Source organism: Lytechinus pictus, chromosome 8, assembly GCF_037042905.1.
Source record: "Lytechinus pictus isolate F3 Inbred chromosome 8, Lp3.0, whole genome shotgun sequence".
NCBI lineage: Eukaryota > Metazoa > Echinodermata > Echinoidea > Temnopleuroida > Toxopneustidae > Lytechinus > Lytechinus pictus.
The window spans coordinates 11,813,716-11,827,520 of NC_087252.1; positions in this window are offsets into that span (position 1 = coordinate 11,813,716).

Sequence of the window (13,805 nt, forward strand, 5' to 3'; positions counted from 1 at the left end):
GTCTGTCGTTTTACAAACCATTCCACAAAGATATTCATATATATACTACGATCCTGGAGAAACAATGCTAAAGAAATGTATGTCGTGTAACATATAGAGCTTACATGCCACCTAAGCAATAAGAAATATACCTGGTGGTGACGCTCTCACTTGCCTGCTGGATGTTGGATATTTTATGAAACCAATTTTCTCCTAGATGAGACCATGGATTTGTTTTTAATGTTTAATAAGGCATAATTTAACACAACATGCCACAGATCAATTTTATTCTGAGATATTTCGAACACCGTCATTTTCTATTTATGGATCTTATGTTTTAATAAATATACCTGGTGTTAACGGTCTCACTTGTATGCTTGATGATCCTGGTTGCTCGTTTCCATCTGTGCTGCTTAATGAACAATGGTACGCACCGCCATCATATTCATTAAGACGTTTAATTGTCAACTTTCCGGTAGAATTATCGGCTATAAAGCTGAATTTTGTTGTTGATGGAACATAATGCCATGTGCAGGGCAAATTCCTCCGACAGTAATGAGAGGCCAATAGGTGGTTGTTGCCCTTGGTCCACTCCACTCGCCGATATCTGGTTTCAGGTGTGAAGGAACAGACCAGAGTAAATTCTTCCCCGATGACCGGAAGCGAGTTGTCTGTCTGGATAGACACTTGAAATGCATAGTTTCCTGTATGGGTTAAATTAAACATGATTTAAGGGGAATATCCACTGAGATGGTTAACGCAAGATGTGTTTTGTAATTTCTGCCCTTTGAAGGATTGAGGGAAATCATAACAAGGCGACACAAATCTCGGACTCATTCAACATACCGTCGTCACCAGTGTTGGTTATACTGATGGTGTATATACTGATACTGTCTTTTCTAGAAATAATTATATCGCAGCTATTCATCCACGTTAATATTGATGAATGCAACGTCTAGATATCTGAAATCGAAACGATTGGGCAATGAGATCTTTTATATATTCTCCATGCTGAGACAGTCTGTCACTTGTTTGAGATAGTTGAAATAATGCAACTTCAATTCCAATTATAATTCCCTCAAAACACAACAATATCATATTTTCAAAATTAAACTAGACACATACATACACATTTATATATAATATATTTACCAATTGTTGAAGTGACAATACCAAGAAACACGAAGATGATTTCTCCACGAATACCCAGCATCATTCAGCATTTACAGCTATCGACACAAAATGGCAAGTACATGCAGTGAATGTTGGGCTGATTAAGAGTGACGTAAAAGATACATATAACGGGATAAAATATGTTAACCGACATTTAGCTTTGGAGTGTCGGTCTGTGATTTATTACATTACAGTCCCTCTTGTATCCAATAGCGAATAGGTTTCAAAACCCTGACATTAATTACTCGACAGATTAGTTGGCAAGGTAAATTTGTTAAACAATAGCTGGCGCTATTTCTTCCAGCGGTTATGGTAAACTACTTACTGTAACATAATTGGCTGTTGAGGCAATGGACGCATCGCCGTCATTCTGACGTCATCATGCCGGGGGTAATATTTTGCATATGTCTGTGGGACGCTCGTTAGGTTTATTCCACCCAAGCAGATTAAGGTGCATAACAGGACTGTGCTGAACATGGTCATTTGATGTTATTTTTGCCGCGCAATTAAAGCTATTTAGTACCACTCATGACCCATGGTCATGCATTTCCTACACAGGACGCGTTCAAGGCATTGTGCATGTATAGGGAAAAGAAGAAAAGGGTACTGTTTTCCACAATGGAAAAGCCAGAAAGGCACCTTTGATGCCGCACATTGTGAACTCGCCTAAAGGATCGTGCACCGTGCGGAATCTTCTCCCAGGAAACCGCGCGCGCATTGCATTTCCACCCAAGCCCTCGGTAATGGGTTAACTGCGGGTTGATTAATCAGAAAGTACTGCCGAGCGGCGCACATATTTTTGCACTTCACCGGCGCCATCAAAGACAATGTTGAAAAAGGGGTAAAGTCTTTGCTGGGGGATAGTCTTTCCTTTACTGTTGCTAATATTATATCAGTGTATAATTTTTTAAGCGGCGCCTTTTCTTTTCTTTTCTTTCCTTTATTTTTATTTATAAGCGGCGCCTTTTCTTTCTGTTACTTTTCTTTTATTTTTTCTGAGCGGCGGTTTCGGCGCCGCTCAAATATTAGGGGGGGGGGGGGGGGCGTGCACCTCCTATGCCCCCCTGGATCCGCCACTGTCCAATGTATTCATCTTCCAAAGAAAAAATTAAATAAATTGAAATGGGTAACGCTACAAGAAAACAGAAGTGACAACATTGCTATTATTTAAGATAATGACAGGACAGGCACCTACATATTTAATTGAAAGATTTTCATTTCATAGGCATACATATAATACACGGTCAGGTCCACTAACTTTAAATACCCCCCAAGCAAAAACCGAATCTGGTAAGAAAACTTTTACGTTCAGGGGGGGGGGGGGGTTATTGCTGGAACTCACTACCAATTCAAATGCAACAATGTAATACCACTACCAGTTTCAAAAGGGCTTTGTCTAATTTAAGGAAATTAATCACAAAGGGATAGGTTGGTGGAGGGGGGGGGGGGGGTATCTCGCCTTATAGTGGGGACTTTTTTATGTTTTACATGATTTTTCACCCATTATACCTGTATGTGTTATATCGTAGGTATGAGACTTAATGATGACGGGTGTTTGGAAGGGTGTATGGTGTGTATCTGTTTGTGTGTAAGGGTGAGTGTGCAGTGTTGTTATACAGAGTTTTTTTCTCAGTAATTCAAATTAATTCATTTATAATTATGCATCTGAGTAATATTTCACCCTATAATAATGTTATATTTTCTGTATTATGCATTCATAATGAAAATATTCTGTATATTTTCAACTTAACATTATATTATAATTCGTAATAATTTGTATAAACTTACCTGCTTTGTATTATCACCTGGTAATAATTACGATTATTATGTTTGATGTGTTATTCATGTATACTAAGATTGGGTGCCTTTTACTTTGTACATTTTATTCATGGCACGGCCCCAATGCAAATCAGACTATGTATCTGTTTGGATTTTTTACCGTGTGAAAATAAATTTATCTATCTATCTATCTATCTATCTAATGTGTATCATGTGTATTATATCTTTGCGCAGAGCTTTACCTATTTACCTACCAAAATTTCACTGCTAGAATCAAACTCTTGAACAAACATTAATAAAAAATCAAAAACACCCATTCATTTAGTTCACATCTACCGTAGATCAGATGTATATGAGGGTAATGTACTACATGTAAAATAGGTTATATGTTATTGAAAGCCATTAGTTCATTAATAAGGAACTGTTTTAATTATAATTCATTTTCATCTTATCATACTCTTTTAAAAGTGTAAAGACGTGATAGCATCTCTTCGCCTCTTACGTTACGCAAGGTGCGTTCCGGAACATGGCAGACCACTCGAAGGCGCAGGTCACTGATGCCGAAATACGTAAGGAAAAAATATAAGAAAATAAAGTATGAAAAAGTATAGGAGGTATTCCGAAAGAATGTCAGCTTTCCGTTTATTAGACTGAACTATAACGACTGCGATGATAAATGATTTCTAAGCCTTTCCAAAACAAAAACCGAGCTTAGGGTGAAAATAATCTTAATGGAAAACAAGGAATGCGACGATCAATAGACATCAGGAAAGATTAAGCTTATTTTAGATTAATTGAAAAAATTGAAAGCAAAAGTAAAAACAAAATGTATTCTACAATTAGGACCGCAAACCAAAAGTTGTGGAAGGAAATAAACAGTGACAGTGACATCTGTCCCTATTAAAAATGGACAGTGACTAAGTTCAAAGGCTTGCCGATTAAACTCTTTGTGGAGCTTAAATTTGTCTTTGGCCGTGTTTATGCTTCCACTTTTCAGGCCAGAATCAGCGTTTCCAAACGTGATTAGTCCAAAACACGGTTGCGTCCATGCTTACTTTCATTTAAACGCTGTTTCAAAACGCCGATCGTAAACTCACAAAAAGGTGCGTTTGTAAACGTCGTTTGACCAGAATCAGGCTTTCTGGGGAAGTATAAACAGAACCACGATCGTAAACGTGTTTCCGGTGAGATGAAAATCCGCGGGCAAACACAGTCGCATTGCTCCATGGTCATCTCATCTCCCTTGTTTTGCAGGTGTAGTAATATATATTACTAGTATTACTCTTCCAATTATTTTGTCATCGCGATGAACGTTGAGGGATTTACACACAAAAAACCTGGAACATGGGTTATAATTGACATCGCCAGATGCCCCAGTAGCATAAACAAATATATATTTTATTATTTTGTATACTTGATATTCGTTATGTTTTCTTACTATTATCCTCAACATGGTGGAAATTATATGGTTATATCAAGAAGCTCCATGCAATGTCTAAAATATCGGAAATTGTTCGATGTTTATATAACAGTCGACGTACCTTCCCCATAAAACACTCGGAAAAAAAAAACTTTCGAAAAAGGGCGCACCCAATTTGACCTCGCTTTCCTGCTCAACGAAATTTACGATGCGAAGCCAGCTGGAGATCGTGATTTCGCCTTTGAAAAGTTAAGCATAAACAGCACTCCCAGAACCACGTTTACGATCTGCGTTTTGAATCGACGTTTGAAAACGCTGATTCTGTCCTCGCAATGGAAGCATAAACACACCCTTTGTTCTTTGATAACGAATATGGTTGAAGATGTCGTCTGGTTCTGGTCGACGATGAGCCGAGATGGTGGATCCGGGTTGGCTGGATATTATCATAAGGGATAATAATACATGTATCATGGAACGATTTAGTCTCCATTTACTATTTTATACTATTAGATTCTTAATACTTTATACGTATTCGAATGGTTACATGACACAGAAAGTGCGTCGAGTGAATAATCTTTGAAATAATGATGATAAAAATACATGACACAGTATCATTACTTTAATACAAAAAGCAGATGCATATGGACACTAAACAAAGGGAAGTGTTCTCCTTACCGTAAATTGTTGAGTTTAAGACTGCAATTCCAGAGCCATAAGTTGAGCTAGCGATGCATTCGAACTCACAAGGATCTTCTGACCTGGAGTTTCCAATTGCAAGTTCGCTTGAAGTCACTGTTTCACCCTGTACTACAGTTTTGTAGAGCGTCATGTTATTTCGGTGAACAAATAGCTCCGTTCCATTACAGAGCCACTGGAAGGTGAAAGCAGGAGGGTTGGCATCTGATGTACATTTCAATACAAAACCAGCATGTACCCCATTCAGGTTTACTCGTCGAAGGGAAATTGATGCAACCGGGGCGTCTAGAACATATAGAGCAAATCGAACAAAGTGACAGTCGCCTTCTTGATCGTTTGGTCGACTATTTGATATTTACCAAAAAATAAAGACATGGATATTTTAGAGGTTCATTAACAGTTCTATGGCTGATAGTCATCAATCCACCCTTTCTTAAGTGAAAACAAAATAACTATCAAATAAATATAAAGAAAAGATAGGAATCTCATTATATATTCAATTCAGGTCTATACTACCTTAACATCTGAAAGGTATACTCACATGATATATTCAGAACCATGCTATCATTCCCTGAGCGACCCAGGATAGTTTCAGGTTGAACTACTTGGCAAATAAGACGTTTTCCATTGTCAAACCTCTTTGGTAGGAACGTCAGAGTGCTTAAAGCATCATATCGACCAGCTCTATTCAATGAAGAACTCAGCAATGAATAGTCTGTTAGGTTTCTTGATCCAATGTACCAGTGAATGAGAGGAGCTGGGTAACCATTCGAAGTTCTGCAAGAAATGTTGGCTTCCTTACCGTCGTATAGATCCACTGGGTTAGTCACTACAACATCTGGTGACCCTTTGAAAAATGTGTTTTAGATGATAACATTGCTTGTGAAATTGTGCCATTCTTAATTTAAACGTGATTTCCAGCATTTTGTGACAAAAATAATCATATTCGATTAACAGACAAAGTCAAATAGATGTCATTTATTCGATGATAACCTCGTGGATACATACAATTTCGTAGTATTGTTTATCAGCGGCCTAGTATTATTCTCGTTAAGGCTTTTTTTAGAAACTCATTTTGAACGTTCAAGCATCACCAAAATTCTTAAGAACACTGAGATGACGATAATGAAAGAGAATACTTACCATAGACCATCAATCTAACCCACACTAGACCGACAACCGTGTCGTCCATTGATGCATAACATTGGATGTACTTTCCATGGAACGTATTCGTCGGGTATATATTGATGGTAGTCTCAGTGTCGAACAAATTGTTATGAACTACAACACTGGTAGTCGTTGAAAGGTTTGTAATAGGAATAATATCAGTGTCACTAATGAGATCCAATGATAGTTCAGTTGCTGGGAAGGATCCAATACTTTTACAAGTGATTGATGTCAGTGAATCTTCTTGAAGGTAAAGGACTGTTGATTGAGACTCGTTACGTCCCGTTAAAAAGAGCAGCACACTGGTAGGAAAAACTGAAACGAAATGAAGATATATAAATTGACCATGTAAATCGTACCAAATGTCGAGATCAAAATGCGTAGTTTAAAGATGAAAATAGTCATGCTAATTTATTTAAAAACATTTTTCAAAGTACGCAGTATAAAATTGATTGAAGACTTTGGCTTTAACTATCAGAGACTCATAAAAACCTATGTTTCATATACCTGATACATACCATGAACAATCAGATTAATTGAGCAGTGGAGGTCATTCTGGAGTTCTGGGTGTGATGCGATGCAGCTGAGAGTCTTTCCTTGGTCATTCTTGGAGGGAGTAATTGTTATCACTTTCCTTGACTTGTAAAAGTTGGCTTGAATGACATCAGACTGATCTTGAATTACGGTGGCCATACCTTCTGCTACACGCCATTCCAGTACTGCTGGAGGCCTAGCCCACAATGCTTCACATGTGATGCTATGTTTTTTTCCGGCCGTTACAGAAATGTTGTTGAAGCAGTAAAGAGTCTTTTTTTCAGCTTTGATAAAGATTCTATTTGGCGAATCTGGTGTAATAGAGAAGAATGAATACCTTTTGCGATAGCCATTTTCTTTCTTGAAATGCAATCGCTCAGAAAAATATGAATCTACAGATTGAGATCACTGTTTAGCAATAAAATATCAGTTTTTGCCCATGAACTGTAGTCTCTTATTGAAGATTGTTTGTAACAAACGTATTAAACATACCGAATATAAACACATTTATTGATGCCCATTTTGTTTCCGAAGTCGGGGACTTTTTTTCCAACCGAAATTCTATGGATAAACTTGCATACCTTAAAAACATTATCTAAACTATACAAAAAATCTTCTTGAGTTGTTTTACTCTCAAGAAGGTATTGACGAAAATGTTTCCATTCATTGGATATTGTAGAAATCAATGAATTAATTCAAAGAAAATTACAATTAAATTTGCATTTTTGTAAAAAAGTTGTATGTGAGAGAAATTGTTTTGTTCATCAAATAAATGTTTAACACTGATGATCCCATTTTTAAGCCAAAATTGTTTATATATAACTTTCCCATCTACGTCGATCAATGAGTTATTCCGTATTACTTGATTCTTTATATTTAAATCAGAAAAAAATAGGAAAGAATGTTACACGACCCCACGCAATTAAAATTCCTCGAATGAATTGATTTTTATTTGTAATATTTTGTAATATTTATTTGTAATATTTCAAACAATTCTCCCAAAAGGTGACCAAGTTGTATTCACAAAAAACATTTCAATTTTCTTTTATTTTCAGTGCTCATAACCCATGCAATTTTACGCCAGATACTACCGAAGGTAAATGTAACATTTTCGATCCACCTTGACTATAGTCTCCAATAATTGTCAGACGATTGATTTTATTTAGTTTTTCATTCCAAAAAGAGGAGTAAATGAAAATTCCTTATTCTATTTTATTTGTTATTTACCTGGTGGTAATGGACTCAGTTGTTGGACAGCTGAGCCCAGAATCTCAATACCAATTGTACTCATTAATGAGCAGTGGTAATCGCCGCTATCGTTCCTGTCAAGCTCTTTGATTGTCAAATTTCCGCTGGAATTATCGGCTAGAAACCTGAATTTTGATGGAGATGGAATAGAATACCGTGAGCAGAGCTGATTCATCCAACATGAATGAGAGACCAAATGGACGTTGCTGCCCTTGGTCCACTCCACTCGCCGATATCTGGTTTCAGGTGTGAAGGAACAGACCAGAGTGAAATCTTCGCCGATGACTGGAAGAGAATTTGTCTGGATGGACACTTCGAATGCATGGTGTCCTGTGTGGTTGGAGAAGAATTGGATTTTAGGGAAGAATGGTTATTATGAAATACGTTTTCAACGTTATCTGAAGGATATCTTAACAGAACGATTTATGTAAATATATTTATGAAACTTCGGATTTACTTAACAAACTGTCGTCGGCGGTGATGGTGGTTTTGGTGGGCATTCTGTCTTTCCTAGAAAACAAAAATGTATTGATGTTTATCCACGTTTCTGTTGAGGTGTCGTTGTGTAGTGGTTCAGCCACTTGACTCTTAAAACAAGGGTCATGGGTTCGACTTCCACCCGACACTATTGTCATTCGGAAAGGCTAGGGTTAGGGCTTGTCACGTTTGTCACTTTCCCGAAATGTGTTTCCGGTAAGATGTGAACGTCCATGTGATTAGATTAGCACGTTTGCACCGATAAACGATTGTCTGGCTAGGATACTACCCAAGGAGTGGGGATGGTGCACTTTATGTGTCGAACAGTCATGGATCTTACATGACCGGGGTAAAATCAATTAGAAACCAAAGTATGAAGCGCTATATGAATGTAACTATTATTATTATCATTATTATTGTTATTATTATTATTAACACATTGTCTCGATAATTTTTGAAAACTGAAACGATACGATAATGAGATCATTTATATTCCTCATGCTGAAAGAGTATCTCAATTGTATGCATCTTACATTAAAGTCTAAAACGTACAACATTTCAAATCTTTATGATATCAAATATGCATGTTCCCAATTGAACTTCTTTAAAAGAGTAAACAAAATTTACCTATTGTTGAAGTGATTACACCAAGAAACACTGAAATAATTTCTCCACGAATGACCAGCATCATCCAGCAATTTAAGTTATGGACACAACAATGACAATTATATGCAGTATACGACGGCTGACTACGAGTGCAAGCCCAGAAAGTGATAATGGGATAAAAATTGTAAACCTACATACATGTATTGCTTAGGAGCATCGGACTAGGCATTATGAAGGTGTAGCCCCTCTTATATGTAATAGCGAATCGGTTTCATAACTTCGGGATAAATTTATCAAATGACGGTTTACTATGTAGGTATCATGCTAAATTTGTTAAACAAGAGTTGGCGCTCTTTCTATTAGGGATCATGGCAAAATTATTTTGTTGCGTGAAAGAATGATTGGCTTTAGAGTTAATAGGAGCATTGTGGTCTTTTTGATGAAAGAAATATATTTGAATTTGTTTATGGGACGCTCCTTAAGCTCAAGGCACATAACAGGTAAATTCCTCAGGTAGTAAGGTCATTTTGTTGTTGTTTATTTTTTTTCTGCGCAACTTGAGTTATTTCGTACCACACGTGGTAATGTATTTCCTCCACACCTCAGAAAGCGTATGGCCTTGTGCAGTTATACCCCAAAAGAAAAGGCGAATTTTGTGCTTAGAACCAAAAGCCAGGAAGGCACATTTGATGAAGCACATTGCGAACTCGCCAAAATAACCGTGCAGCTTTTCTCAAGAAACTTCCACGCGGACTGCTTTTCCACCCATGCACACAATTAAAAGTATTATTTGTAGTTTATTCTTGTGGATATCAACACATATTTAGGTATGCCAAATTCAGTGCTAGAATCAAACTCTTCCAAATATAAATCAAGAACACCAGTTCGCTTACTTCATATCTACCTTAGATCATCTGTATATGTATAGTGCGTTTAAGAGAGCAACATACATGTACAGAAATTGGTGGGGCGCATTTGATAGCCTATAAAGGGACAGGTCTGATTATAATTAATTTTTATCTTCTTATACTCTAAATTAACCCTAAATCTCCCGGGGTATTTTGATTCTTGTCATTCCGGGGGGGGGGGGGCATTACGACCCCCCTTAAGATCTCAGCCGCTGATAGCGCGATCGCAACGAAAATTTGCATGATGGTAGAAAATGACGTAATCTATGCATGTAAATTGGTAAATTTCACTGAATTCATATATTTTTATTTTATATGATTTAATTATGCTTATTTATTCATGAAAACATACTTTTTGGCTCTGATTCACTAAATAAAGCTCCTAGAATGCTATTTTGGTGAAAATATTCTTTATAGCATTCCTAACAATTGTGAATGAAAAAAAATCTGGTACCAAGACCGATTTCTTATGTATTTTATTGTTTTGTTTTATTTCTTATGTATTTCTTTGTTTTTTACTTTTTGTGTTTTATTGTATTTTTCGATGGAAATCATTCCAAACGTAATTCTGATCATAAACAAGGCAAAATTAATTAAGTTTAATCAGTAAAAGTAGAAATAATGATACATTTATGAATTTTGGCTAAATACATAATTTGCATTGGATTTGTACATGAAATCACGTTTATGAGCAATTTCGGGTCTGACATGCACTTACATAATGTTGCGTAATGTCGTAACCGCGTACCCGGGCGTCACAAATTTGGTCTCAAAATTTGCGCGAGACTTGGAAGTAAAATGTCAGCGTGCGGCGAGGTAAAAAAAATTGCGCAGAATATATATCGCGAAAATTGTCGAGGGGGGGGGGGCATTATGCCCCCCCCCCGGGAGAATTAGGGTTTAAAGTGTAGAGACGCGATACAAACTCTTCTATCACGTTAAGCAACGTACGTTTCGGAAAATGACTGACTACTCGAATGAATTGATTAATAATGTCGAAAAAAAGTAAGCAGTTATTATGCGAAAAAAAACGTACGAGAACGTATAAATAATATTCCAAAAGAATATGAACTCAAGTTTATTAGACTGAAATAGATATAACTACGATTTGCCCTACAGACATCATTTTAAAGCCATTCAAAAAAAAACACCGGAGGGTAAACAATCCAACTGGGGAAAAAAGATGTCATGAAACAGGAAATGTAGACTTACATTTCTTAATGCGTCGATTTTTTATTTTATTTATTTTTTTTTATTTTTTATTTTGTTATTGCCAAGCCTTCCGGAATTTAAATACATCTGTTAGCCTTCCTACACAATTATAGCCTTAATTTTCCAGTTACTTTGACCTATAACTACTCACATTGTAACAATATGTAAACCAGTGGTAGACTATGAACGAACATCTTTTATTTTTTGATGAGTGTAGTACAAAGCGTCAATGTTTCTCTATGTGCAATACTTAATTTCTTATGATGATAATGTGAATAATAAAAGGATAGTAATATGATATTAATAGTAATGATAAAAATATAATAATAAAATCTTAGAGTAATCATGATAATGAATCAAATAATAAATGGATATAGAATGATTGTATTACAATGATGATTGATTTCGCAATAACGTATGTATGTATTATTTACCTCAGGCATGTGATTATTTTTTTTTACGTAATTGATTGTGTTTCTAATTCCCGTTTTTCATTATGTTGTAATTTTTATGTATACTGTGTATTTGATTTTATGTCTAAAAATCTGTAATTCGGCCTTCTGGCCGCGAATGATTTTCTTTGTTCAAATAAACCATTTCTATTCTATTCTATTCACTAGGCATCAAAGAAGATAAAGGCATATTTTAAATCAATTGAAAAAGAAAGAAAGCAAACCAAAGAAAAAAAAATATTACCATATAAAATAGTGATGGAAGGAAATGAACGATAACAGTGCCATTTTACTCGTTAGAACTGGACATTTATTTAGTTAAAAAAAAAGGTACAGATTCGCCTCTTTGTGGAGCTTTAACTTGTGCTAGTTCTTTGATAACGAAGATTGCTTAGGATGTTGTCTGGTTCTGGTCGATGATGAGCCGAGAAAGTGGATCAGGGATGGCTGGATTTTATTGTAAGGGGATAATAGATGCAGAATGAAACTCGCCCCGATTTACTAATATTTACCATTGTGAATAATCGATTATGTATGAATAATTGCAGAAGCTGGTGACGCAGAATAGTCGAGCAAATATTTGTGGAAGCGGGCACTAAATCATCGCTTTGCTACAATTATTGGCTGTGAAACACAAAGTAAACACGACTCACAACATGGGGATTGAATAGAAACGAAATTTTCTTCTTACCGTATGACGTCGAGTTTAAGACTGCAGTTCCTGAGCCATATGCGGAAATACCGATGCATCTGAACTCACAATGATCTGCCGAACGGGGCTCTCCAATTGTTAGTTCGGTTGAAGTCACAGTATCACCTTCTATCACAGTGTCGTTGAACGTTATATTGTCGCAGTCTTGACGTTTTGTACAGTTACAGAGCCACTGAATTGTGGACGCAGGAGGATTGGCATCTGACGTACATTTCAATACAAAACCGACATGTACCCCTGTCTCGACAAGTCGTCGAGAAGTAATGGATACAATCGGGCCGTCTAGCAAACAGAAAATAATTTTTAGAAATAATGAGTGATTTTGAAATGCATTTCGAGCAGGGAAATATCATTAACATACTCTCTATCTAGTTGTCATCCACCCACTGTGTTTTTTTAAAGAAAAAGGAAAAACAATATTAAATCCAAATTCAACTTTCATTAAGACATAATTATAAACAATTCAGGTCTATGCTCCTTTATGTTTTTTTTCCTGTTATAAATACTCACACGATATGTTTAGAACCATGCTGTCGTTCACTGAACGAAACAAGAATGTTTCAGGTTGAACTGCCTGACAGAGAAGACGTTTTCCATGATCAAACATATTTGGTACGAAGATCAGAGTGCTTATAGAATCATATCGATTAGCAGAATTCAATGAAGATTTTAGCGATGAATTATCTGTCAGGTTTCTTGACCCAATGTACCAATGAATGAGAGGAGCTGGGTATCCATTAGATGTTCTGCATGTTACATTTGTTTCCATACCATCGTGGAGATCGACTGGAATGGTAATATTAGCGTCATCTGGTAGGCCTTGCATGAGAAGAGAAAGGACAATTATTTCGAGTGAAGCAATATGAATAATAATACTGCTTTGGTGCAGAACATACTTATTATGCAGCGTTTCATAAATCAGCATGACAAACTAAAGTTCTTTGTTCAGATGAAGTAAAATAGATGGCATTGAGTTAATAACACTGTTCGTAGTTTCAGTTATGAGGTTGTTGAATTTTAGAAGTTTAGTAGACACACTCTGCTTGCTTAGCTGATTACTTTGACGAGGAGTATCCATGTGTCAATGCACTGTCGGGTGATGTAATTTATAGGAATATTGACATAATATATTATATTTGATTATGATACTCACCGTAAACTACTAATTTGGCAGATTCCACGCCAACAAGTTCTTTTTCCATGAATGCAAAACATTGAATGTATTTTCCATGGTCAGTTTTCGTCGGATGTATTTGGATCGTAGTCTCAGTGTCGAACAAATTGTCATCCAAATGACTTGAAGTCTTTGAAGAGTGTGTGATGGGAATAATGTCAGAGCCATAAAGAAGAGACACTGGTAGTTCCACTGCTGGGAAGGATCCAATACTTTTACACGTGATTGATGTCGGTAAGTTTTCCTGAACGTATATGTCAGTTGACTG